Here is an 11880-nt window from a genome sequence, read left to right as displayed (position 1 = left end):
TCAGTTGACTTTTAGTGAATAAGACCTCTGGCAGGATTCCTGTGCAGACATGGTGTAATTTAACTGGAATTGTTATAACTTGTCAATCTGATCATTTAAAGGATAAATTATCTATCTATCTATCATTGAGTGGAAATGGGAACAAGACTACAAAATTGCATAGACAACCTGTTGTACAATGTAAAAATAAGGCTATATGTATATGGTCCACAGTAGTGACTGAATCAATGCTGATTACCTGCGGGAATATTAAATATGGTACCCTTGCAGTCATGAGTATCTGAGTGGAAGTGGGGAGGCAGAAATTAGTTTTGTCCATTTCTACCCCGCTAAATACATACGCATTTTGGATGGTGCCCCGGCAGGTGATTGACAAGCAACCATTCTTGATCTTTGTAAAGTATAAGATGGTGGACAAGTATGCTATAACACTCATTGACCTCCTGTTCCAGAGACACCCAATCACTATCATAGATGCAGAATTAGAAAGGGTGCCACCCTTCCATAGGGATTCTAATCCCAAAAATATCTGGGTAACTTACGTGACAGATGAAACTTGCCTTAATTATACCAACTTGCACCAGTTTGGCTTTACTTATGGAAAATGGGATTTGACTTTTAATTTAAGTTATATAGGTTGGTAGTGGTTGGCCCAACCGTTTATTAGTAATAGTATGTTTATTAATATTTAGGATACTTATAGGATCTAGGGTAGGGGGAAGCCACTCACTGAGCGACCCTAATTAATTAGGTTATAATTAAGTCCACGTGTAACTGTCGAGGGACCCGGAGCTGGCGAGCCAAGCTCACGGTCTCGGTCGTGGTTGGTTGGTCGAGTGGTGGCAAATTGGATACGGAACAGGTGGGATTAGCGGCGGTGGAGTTCTGAGTGACACGGAAGCTGGGGATTCTTTTAACAAAATGGGTTTATTGACTTACGCTTGGAAGAGTGCAGGTACGGAGCTTCTTCAGTTACAGTAGCAGTGTTAATGCACAACAGAGGGACCTGTTGTCCCATGGGGTTCACCGACAAGCCCTTGCTTTCTACTCCTGGTGCCGAAGCCCGGGAATAGGTGCGGCTGCCTGTCGGATAAGTCCCAGGGATGGTCAGCAGTTTATTAGCGGATGAACAAATAACGAAACAAAAGTGTAACTCGTTGAGGTTCACTGGTCCACAGAAAGGTCGGGTAGCCGAGGCGATTGCTGAGGTCTGAAGCCAGGTAAGTCGAGCTGAGGTCGTAGCCAGAGTCCAAAGGGGTGATCCGGAATCGTGGTCGAAGGTCAAAGCAAAGGTAGGTAAGTCAACAGATTGATACAGTAACAGAACGAATAATGCAGAACACCAGAAGAGGGAGGAGACTGATAGGCTCAAGGGCCTAACTGGAGGACAGCCCCTGAAAGAGTTCAGCCTCTGTCTCCAGCTACGCCGGTCTCCCCCGAGGGAGGGGCTCGCTAAACTTTTGTGAGAATTTGGTTGGTCGGGGTTAGTTGGGACTTGCTTTTGTTGACGGTCCACCCTTCACCCTTTAGGTGGTTTACTAGCTTAATTGTGATGTGCCGAACCAATTCTGCCATTCGTCCCATGATTGCTAGATTGTCCATATAACTCCAGAGTCGGACTTGATGGGCTTCAGGGTGTTTCTGGTAGAAGCGGTCAAGGCTTGTATTCATCGCTCCGGTTGCTAGTGCAGGGGCATTGCAATACTCTTGCGGGCAGACATTTCACCGGAACATTTTCCCTCTCATGCAGATATTCAGGATACCTTCTTTGTCATCAATTGGGATGTAGAAAAACATGTTTTTCAAATCTAAAGTTGTTCCAACCCAGTCCTCCGACTGGTATACCACCATCTCGTTGAGACTATGGATCAAGGTGTAAGGTGCCAGTTGGGTCAGGATAGTACATCTCTTGTTGACCTCGCGATAGTCCATGATGAGACGGACCTCATTCGGCTTCCCCGGCTTGGGTATCCCCCATCCGGGTGACAATCGAGTGCTAGCATGTACTGGTGTGATGGATCCATCTTGTTGCAGACTCTTGAATAATGTATCTAGTTGAACGTGGAACTGCTGTTTAGTGGGTATTGGAGTATACCTCCAAAGCGTGGTTACCCTGAGGGATGGTTGGTGCCACTCACATTCAGGCAAGATGTTAATTGGTAGGGCCTCGAGCACTTGATCCTTTAGGTGTAACGTTCGAATACCTGGTATCCCCAAGATGTTTACATATCCTAATACCGCTTCGAGTGGTTTCTTGTGATTTTTCACGAAGATCTTTACTTGTGATGTCGCCGAAGCTGAGTTCAGTCCTTGCACCATCATGATTTTACTCGTTTGCTTATGCGGGATGGATGGTTTAATTACGTTAACTTGGGCTCCCGTATCAAGTAGGAATCTTGTGATAGTTTCGTCCAGGGGGGTCATCTGGGTTCTGAATACTAATTGTGGCATAGCGTTGTTGATCATCATTCAGCAGTTTCGTAAAGCTCGTTGTCGTTACCTCTCCATTTTTTCTGTGAATCGTTTTATCAACCACATTTTTCTCCCGTACCATTTCACTGATCATATCTTTCTCTTGTACCGTATCCGAAAATTTGACCATCTTCCACTTTCTGTCCCCCTTGATAACCGTTTAATTTATCGAAGAACCGTGTGAATCGTATCGTTTTTCTCCTCCAACCGTCTCCTGCTCTCCATCAATCATAAAAGTTACCGTTTTCTGGTTTAATTTGGGGTCCGTATTTAGTCCATCATTCCGTTTTTCAGGATAGCCGCCGGTCGTCGGACTCACGCTGACGGCGGTTACTCGTTTTTTGGTTTGGGGCTATATCTCTGGAAGTCTAGAGTCTCTGCTAAGGCTCGTTGACCGTCGTCCCCTAGTAGTCTTAGTTTCTCCTTTGTTAGTCCCGACTTATTAACTAGGAAACTAAACAAGGCTCTCTCCATCGGTGTTCTTTGTGGAGGCGAATACCTCCATGTTGATTAGATCTTGGAGGGTCATGCATGAATGACTTCTCTGGTAACTTTGTGAAAGATTTTTGTGATCGGTTTTCTACTGGATACACTCTAACTGTTTCATGCTCATCGCCAGAAGCGAGGTTCACTCTAGTTTTCTTCATTGCTCGCTGAAGTTGGTCTAATCAGCCCAAGGTGTGAATGAATGACAGGACCATTAATGGATGCATTTAACAACAATTTGGCGGTGATTGCTTGATCCCCACCATAGATCTCGGTGGCAGCGTCAATGGCTTCAGCCAGACAAGGCACGTCCCGGGGGGTGGCAGCATACCTGTGTGGCCATGCTCCCTGTATCTGGGCTGGTGTCAGTTTCAGTGGTTGATAAGCAGGATTCCAATAACCATAAGATGCTCCGATTATGGCGTATACTAATGAAGCCGCAACCACCTTTGCTCTACTCCATCCTGAGTTTCTCACAAGCTGCAACGCTTCCTCTTGATTGACAGTTTCGCTGCCAGCTTCCGCTACTAGACGTCCTAACCACGTGATAGGCGTTTCATCACTTCGGATTTGGGTATCTTTCCTAAGTTCACTCATCTCTAATTGGTTTCTGGATCTTGTAGTTATCGTTGTTTGCATCTGTCCTTGTGGTCCAGTCACAAATTTTTGTACTGCAATTGGGTATGCAGTTACATACTCTGATTCATTGCTTGTTTGATTGATCATAATCGCATTGCTCCAGCTTGTGGTTTCATTCGTAGCTTCCTTGTTTCTGATATTCGCATTGGCCTCAATAGTGTCCCTGCTTCGGCTTGTGGCTGCAGTCTCATCATTATTGTTGGTCCCGCTTGTGCCAGTTGCATTCTCGTTGCTGTTACTTGGCTGTCTTGCTGCTTCCATTCTCATGCTTCTCGTTACATTGTTGCTTGTGGGTTGGTAGCTTTCATAGTTACAGTTCTCTTGTACGTCCCTTAGTTGGTGCTGGTCAACATATGGGGGCGGTGATACTGGCTTGGAAGGGGGCGCTGCCACGGGAGGTTGATTGCGCCGTGGAGGCGGTTCAGGGGCGGTGACTAATAGCGGGAGAGGCGGGTCCCAGGTGGGTGGGACAGTGGGGGACATGGTGGCAGAAGGAGGGATCTTGATGGGCAGGGTGGGTGGTGACGTCAGTGCAGGGTTTGGCGCGCTTTCAGAGCGGCTGGCGCCATCTTGTAATGGCCACTCGGTAGCGGTCTCAAGCTTTACCCCCAGCTCCATGAATTCCCTCAATAAAATGGCATAATGTCAAAAAAGCACGTTTATTATTCTGCCTTTTTTCCATCGAATGCCGGTCCACTTGGCCTTCTTCCCATCTCTCTCCAGGACCTCACGGAGTTGAGTCAGGAGCTCATGGCCCCTCGATTCGGCAGTGTGGCTAGGGCACTGGAATCGGTCGGAAGGAGTTTCATCTCTCCCCTCCTTCATATATTTAATATACTGGGCAAATTCCCGCTCCGGGCTGAGGCTTGCCACAGCCAGAGATTTTGTCCGGGTGGTTCCGCTCTCCTCCCTCGGGTGATAACCGGCCCAGGAGTCCCGTAATATACAACCCAGAGCCGCCGGGCTGAGCCGGATGGGTTTCTCCTTGCCGCTTGCCCCCCGGAGGGACAGGTACCCGCTTATCCACTCCCTGGCCGGTCTTGTGGCCTGATGGAACATGACGTGGTCCCACAGATCATCCGGATTATCAATCGAATGGACTCCACTGCGCCATGGGCAGCTCTCGCTCAGCCTTGACTCACACACACCTCCCTTGGATCCTGTTCGTGACGCCATGTCGGGGTCACCAAAACCGAATGAATCGGGCCCCAAGGTCACGGTGGGCTGGGGTGGCGATTGGATCACAGAACAGGTGGGATTAGCGGTGGCGGAGTCTGAACGGCACGGGAAGCGTATTGGTTTTGAAATTAGATAGGTTTATTTACTCACACTTTGAAGTGGAGGCATAGTTCTTTCTTCAGTTACAGTTAACGAATGTGAACAATAACAAAGGGGTCTGTTGGCCCACGGGGTTCTGGAGTGAGCCCTTGCTATCTAAGCCCAGAGGGCTGGGGTGGCTGCCCACTCTGTAAGTCCCAGGGCTGGTCAACAGCTCATTAATTGGAGTAAACGAACAAACAAAACTGTAACACGTCGGGTAGAACAGGGTCGTGACGCCAGTCCAGTAAGGACAGTGAAGAGAAGTGGTGGTATCCGAAGCCGAGGTCAAAGCCGAGAAGTAGTCAAAGCCAGCAGGGATGATCCGGGTCATGGTTGATGGTCAATGCCAAGATAGGTCAGAAGCCAGGAAATCAAAACCGCAATACACCAGCAACAAGCGAGAAGAAACGCCGAGCGAGGGAGGAGATCAATAGGCCCCAAAGCCTGACTGAGAGACAGTCCCTGGAATACCAGCCTCTGTCTCCAGCTAGTGCCATCTTCCCCCTGAGGGGTTGCTCACTGAACTTTTATCTGAATTTAGTGGCCAATCAGAACGCTCTCCGCAGAGAAATTTCTAGTCAGATTACCTCATGTCAGGTTCTGACTGAGCATGCTCTCAGTCAGAAGCTGACACAGTCTGAGCATGTGTCAGGGGTGGGGGAGGGAAGTAGGTCAGCAATGACTGACAGGCCCGCAGGTCACCCAGGGGGCAAGAGCTGGGTGAGCCTTGGAACTTTCCACTCACAGAGTCAAATGCGCATGTCAGTTTCAGCTCTTCTGTGCTGTCAGGATTTAATCAAAATTTTTGCTCTGACAGTAACAAGGGGAGTAGTGTAGCCAGGTGAAGGGGCTGCATCCTGGTGCACTCCAGGTAGTGGGCAAGGTGGACCCAGTAAATGACAGTTCTTATGACTATTGGTAATACATAATGCCAATTAATCTAAGACTTTCTGTCCCTGAGCAGTCCTCAGGCATGATTAATGGCCTTTTCTTCCAGAACTGAGTAACTAGCATATGCTAACCAAGATAAACTTGTTCTAGCAGGAGTGGGGGCAGTGGATTACAGCAGAGAAGACAGGGAGTCAGGGCTTTTGGGGAGTGGGGGCTGGTAGGTTAGAGCAGTGTGGCTGGCAGCCAGGATGCAGGGACCATGTGACAGTCAGGAGAGGAACCCAGGCATCCTGGCTCCTAACCCTCACTTCAAACCCACCAACACCACTCCCCTCTTAAGGCTGGGATAGAAAGTGCCCTGGTTTAATGCCCTGTCACTTTAATCCTCTAGGCCCCACTCCATCTTGGACAAATTCTTGGAGGAAAGGTGCATCCAGTGGCAATGCATAGGGGGTGCATGGGGGTGCATGTGCACCCCCTAAGAGCACTGGTGCAGCTCCTGTCAGGCTGTGCTCCCTGACGAGCAGGGGGGCAGATTGGAGCGCCAGTGGCCCCTTGCGAGTGCCGCCTGAGAGCAGGGCCACCAGCAAAAGCGGCCACGCTGCTTCCGGAAGTGGCCACGCAAGCCCCCAGCCCTGGTCAGTAAGATTGGCCACCGCCCCCACTTCCCCACCCCCGAGGCCGCTTTTCCCACCCCTGCATCTTATCAGAGTCGGCCAGCCTCAGCCTCTTCCTTTCCAGCCAGCCCTCCAATGTTTTATCTTGCTGCTGCTGAAAATTTTGGGGACCCCAACCCCCGTTCCCCCCCTGCTGCTTATTCCTGGGGGTGGGGGGGAAGTGCACAAGCCCATATTCTACAGATCAAAAAATGTTAATAATGTAAAAAAATTAAAACATTTTAATAACATAATTTAACTTCAAATTTAACAAATGAATTCTTTAATAACATACGTTAATTTTAACAAATGAAGAAAGAAAGAAAGAAAGTAAGAAAGAAAGAACCATCATGCTCTTCCGCTAGTAAAGAGCAGTTCCTTCTTGACACGGCTCATTTTTACTCCTGCCAAATTTCTTTTTGAAATGTTTACAATGCGTCGTGAAGACAGTGATCTCTAACACCGAACTGAATCTTTGTCCTCTGAAATGGCTGAATACGAAACCAAATCGAAATGTACCTGTTTCGTTTAGCCCTAGTATGTGTGTATGTATGTATGTATGTATGTATTACTAGTATAATTAATAACTTAATCATTGTACAGCACCTCAGATCTTTGGGCAGCTACCAAGGAAAGGCAGACAGCCTACTAACATATTTTGGGTATAAAAAAGGAAACATTTCATACATCATCTTTGAAAAGAGCTAATGAAGCATATTCCATTAAGTAGCTTCTTGGACTACCCAAACATTTGTAATTTTTCTTCATTTTTAAATCTTGCACACTGTAGGCTGGGTGGCTGAGCAGCAGGCAAGTATGAAGTAGGGCAGGAAGTAGGGCAAACAAAACGCAGCAGAGAAGGTTCTTAGCCTGAACAGAGACAAAAACAATGGTATTTATTGGTAAATACTGGCATGGTCATATATGAAACAGAAACGTTAATTTTTCAATCCTAAAATGGTTAGTTATGTAAAGGTGTTGAAGGGTTTCCTCGGAGCTTGCAAGCTCAATCAGGGCATTTGCATTCTTGGGACAAGGCTCTGCAGCAGGCTGTGCACACAAAATACATGCACAGGATTGGACAGCTGGAACTCCAGGGCTGGAAGCCCCAGGGAAAAAAACCAAAGGGGAGAGGGTAGCTGAAGGTGTGCTGAGAAGGGCTGCTTTTGAGGGGGTTGGTGCCAGGACAATTGCTTCTGAGAGGTCTATTGGCAGAAGAATTATTGCTGATTGAGCTGCTGCTGAAGGCAGAGGAGCCATCAGCTAATGCAGGGGCAGGCAATTATTTTGGGTGGAGGGCTGTTTACTGAGTTTTGGCAAGCCATTGAGAGCCACATACCAGGCAGCCCAGGGCAGATAAATATTAATTTTCTAAATTTTTTAGGGGCCCCACAGGCCAGATAGAATGGCCTGGCAGGCTGCATCTGGCCCGCGGGCTGCATTTTGCCCACCCCTGAGCTAATGAGTGTCAAGGATCACCTGGTATCCTTTGCTAAAGGAGCAGGGGTTGTGCAAATGGGTTCCTCTCCCACTCTTAAGATCCCTGGGTGCAGGGAGTCACTGGGAGGGAATCAGGGACAGGGGTTGCTAAAGGAGGTTCTCTAGGAGAGCTAAAGCAAGCAGCAGGGAATCGTGGCTTTGTGGGAGCTTCAGCAGGGAGCTCAATAAAGTACAACTGAGAAGGGGCACTCTAGGTGTCAAACACAGGGGAACTGCCTTGGGCAAGTGTATGAGGAATGGTGCGATTGATTGCAGGCATCCAGGAAATACTGGAAAAGGGAAGAAACCCTGGTCTCTGAAGCAGCTACACCCAAGGTCCTGACAGGCACTCCATCTTCTGTCCCGATGACGGCATTGCCACCCCTCTTTTTAGGCAGAGCGAGCACTGCTCCCGGGGGGCTCCACTGCAGCCACTCCACAGTGGGTAGAGTGATTTTGTGGAGACCTGGCTGATTAAGTGTATATACCTGTTTTAAGTTGCCTGAGTTGTTAACGTTGATAACATAATTGCTTTTGCTACATGATAAATATTTGCTTTATCTGCATAGATTATTATTGAGCTCATTGAAAACATTTTGTTTGTTATTTACGGGATGTTGAATTTGTCAATCAGTCATTATTCTAAATAATATATTATTGTAAATAACTATTTAGTGTGTGGTCATGCGGGGAGGACAGCAGGAGAGCACTCCAATGAGTGGTGGCTCCCAGGCTGTAGATGGAGTGGGAGTAGACCAAGACCTATTGGCGCCCCAGGATCCCAAAAATCTGGAGGTGGCTGTGGGTAGTGCTGCCACCAGGGTTACAGTTAAAATGCAAGCTTAGTTGCTGATGTATTCACACAATGCAAGGACTTGTCTACATCATGGAAGAGAGAAGCTAATGGTGAATTCACATATGCTTTTTCAGTATTATGAATATAAGTCTAAAAGGATATTAAGAGTAGCGAATAAACACCTGGCAGTGACATTGCCAGCATTTTTACTTGAGACGGAAATGGCATCAGATGTCTGTCTCAGGCTTGTGTTCTTCTTTTCTGCCTGTTGTGCCTGGCGGGATCAACATATGAAGTGTAGCAATCGGGAACTAGAAATAGGAGGGAGGGGGAAGTTAAGAGCATAAGAATTTGTATTGTAAAACCACCATGCAGTGCCTCCAGCCCTGAAATGGGGGTACCCCTCCTGTACATGGGTGCAGGGGAGGGAGGGGCATGGGAAGGTGGAGAAGGGCAGCTGAGGGCTGAGGAAGCGGGGAAGGGTGTATTTTATCCCCCATCCCAAGCCTTGCACTGCGACTGTGGGGCTTCATGCTGTGGGCTACCTTGCACCTTCATTCATGGCAGTTAAACCCTATTTACTTGCAAGTTGAAGTAAACAACACAAACCGCCCTCTCTCAGGGCACAGCCAAGTGTTGGGTGTCACTTACTAATGCATAAATGTCTTGGTTGCAAAACAGGAAGAGATGTCCTCATTTCAAGTGTCGCAAAAGCGGTCTCATTCGGCACTCAAATGCTGCACTGCACCTGACATCAGCAGCAAGCAGCAGGCTGCACTCTTATCGAACAGGTGCGTTCGTATTCCTGTGCCACCCAGGGCAAGTGTCCCGTATGGCTCAGCCGTTGTGCCTCTGGTGTGCTGCCATCTCTGATCTGCCTCAAAAGTCTCTCGTTCATGGATATAGCATATGCACCCTGATCCCTGCTCCACAAATTTATAGGCCCTCAGGGGTCCCCCTCCCCTCACCCCCACCGGCCTCATTCTGGTGTTAAAAAATAAACACCAGACAGTCTGGCACCGGCTTTGTAAGTGTGCAAAAACCCCCATAGGCTGGAAAAGCATGCGAAAAGCCCAGTCCCCAAAAAGCACAAAACATAACTATTCCCTGTGCAAAAAATAGCAGGAAAAAAATTTGCTGTGGGCAGCTTTGCAAAGTGGGTGGGTGGGAAATGCAATGCTTATGTACCCTTGTGTAGCCCTAAGGGTACCCCACACCCAGCTCCCGGTGCAAAGTGTGTGCAGAAAAAGGGAGGCAGAACTGCTATGCCCCCAGAAGAAGCAAGGAGAAGCCATGATGCCCGAAGCCATGACAAGCCCGAATTGTGAAGGGGGGGCAGGCAACCTTTTGAAGTGCTTTGCACAGAAGGATTTTGTACCCCAACCCTGCAAGCGCTCTGTGCAGCAAGCATCCATAAAAAGCAAGGGGCAGAAGCGCTGTGGTACCAGGCTAGGATAGGGGATGCCTGAAGCCATGGCAATCCCCTTTGGGAGGATTCTTCTGTGCGTTTCTTGTCCTAAAACGCCACCTGGCAGTAAAGTAGTATTGAAAGGGCAGGAGGGTAAAATTGTTCTGATGTGCCCCCTAGCGCATTTTAATAGTTATAGCATAATAAGCTATTATGTGGTAAATCACGTCCATGTTACTTAATTAGTTGTTGTAAACTAAGAAAGAAAAATTAAACCAGGAACACTTTTAGTGTGTAAACACTGATTACATGGACAAGTGCCCTTGCCATGAGATCACTGGAGGACAGAGTTCAACATGTTCTGGTGCCTGAAGGGAACAAACAGATTGTAATTTTAAGGTGTTCAGTTTTAACCATATGTGGTAGGGGCGGTGGAATCACCAAGCTGCAGGAGCCTGGCGGCAACAGCGGGATCCCCATGCCCCTGCCACAGCTGGTGGCACCACAGCATGCTGAGCTGCTGGAGCATGGTGGCAGCGGCATAATTGCCGCGCTGCAGATCCTATTGGTGGCCCCACAGCATGCCGAGCCATGGGAGTGGGATGTGGCAACAGCGGGACTGGGCTTGCCAGCTGCGCTGTGGTGTACTGAGCCGCAGCCAACAGGGGCAAGGATGCCGGAAAAACAAAGTAAGGCAGTGCCAGCGTGGACGCACTTGATAAATGCATGCTGATGCCGAATTACCAGCAGAAGCAGTGGGGCAGAGCTAAAAGCCCCATACACTGGTCCAGCAGGGAGCCTGGAAGGAAGTTCCCAGCAGCCAGGAGGAGGCTGTGGGCGAGACCTAGGTCCCGGGAGGAGCAACTGGTGGTAGCCGCCAAACGAGGAGCTGCCCCTACTGGCCGACTTGGAAAAGTCAGGCTACTTACCGTCACGGTGTTACTTGCTGTGCATGAGGACCGGAGATAAAGTTTTGGGACTTTTAGCGGACGGTGGGGTCGTTCAAGTCCAGCTTGCACGTTGTTGTGATTAAACAATTGACGATGTCAGGGACTCGAACCCCAACTTCCCAGGTCTGTTGTCTGACTGCAAGAGACAGGCAACACCGGCAAGGTCTTATCTCAAAGCTCTTTATTGAAGCATGCATACAACAACAAAGAGCAGCCCGTCTCCTCCAAGAACCAGCCCCCCTTGATAATAAGCAAGTTTATATAGACAGTTTTGCGTCACAAATTCTACACGTAATTGACTCAACCTCTATGGTTAGTTAAAAACTTCTAGTGCGCATGACACGATACGCGCGTAGGTGGGAATTTCCCACTGTAAAAGAAAGCAAGGTATCAGGTTAGTGTGAGAAAACTTCTAATTAGTTCAAACTGGCTTTTGGCTACATACTTGTTTTGATATGCTAAATCAGGGAGGAGGATTGCATCTTTGATTGTTTCAGCTCTGTCTTTGAAGCACTGAGTCTGCTTTGTAGATTTATCTATGGTCTTGTTAATTTCTACAGCTACACAATAATAGGCTTTGAGCAGTTCTTACGCATAAGCATCTTCCTTATCATCAAATATGCAACTTTCTTTTCAGCACTGTTACTTATGCTAGTGGGTTCAAGGTAGGTTCAGTTTGTACCATCCCTATTTATCAACTCACATTCCAAATGTCATCCTGCATACAGAAAGTTCATGATTATCCTGTTTATGGCCTCTCAGCAGTATTTTTCTTTGTTGGCT

The 11880-nt window shown here is 48.0% G+C and overlaps 1 long non-coding RNA gene across 1 annotated transcript; it reads right to left on the bottom strand.

The window, feature by feature from the left end:
- Nucleotides 1-6768: 6768 nt before the first annotated feature.
- Nucleotides 6769-11227, bottom strand: LOC149864222 (uncharacterized). Its single transcript, XR_016442524.1, has 3 exons — nt 11077-11227; nt 8922-9050; nt 6769-7334 (listed from the first exon to the last, which is right to left on the bottom strand). It is a non-coding gene; the product is annotated as an uncharacterized LOC149864222 (long non-coding RNA).
- Nucleotides 11228-11880: the final 653 nt, after the last annotated feature.

The sequence above is a fragment of the Crocodylus siamensis genome, chromosome 5, assembly GCF_052110815.1.
Source record: "Crocodylus siamensis isolate JL-2025a chromosome 5, ASM5211081v1, whole genome shotgun sequence".
In the NCBI taxonomy this organism is placed as follows: domain Eukaryota; kingdom Metazoa; phylum Chordata; order Crocodylia; family Crocodylidae; genus Crocodylus; species Crocodylus siamensis.
This window is presented reverse-complemented; position numbering and strand designations above follow the sequence as displayed.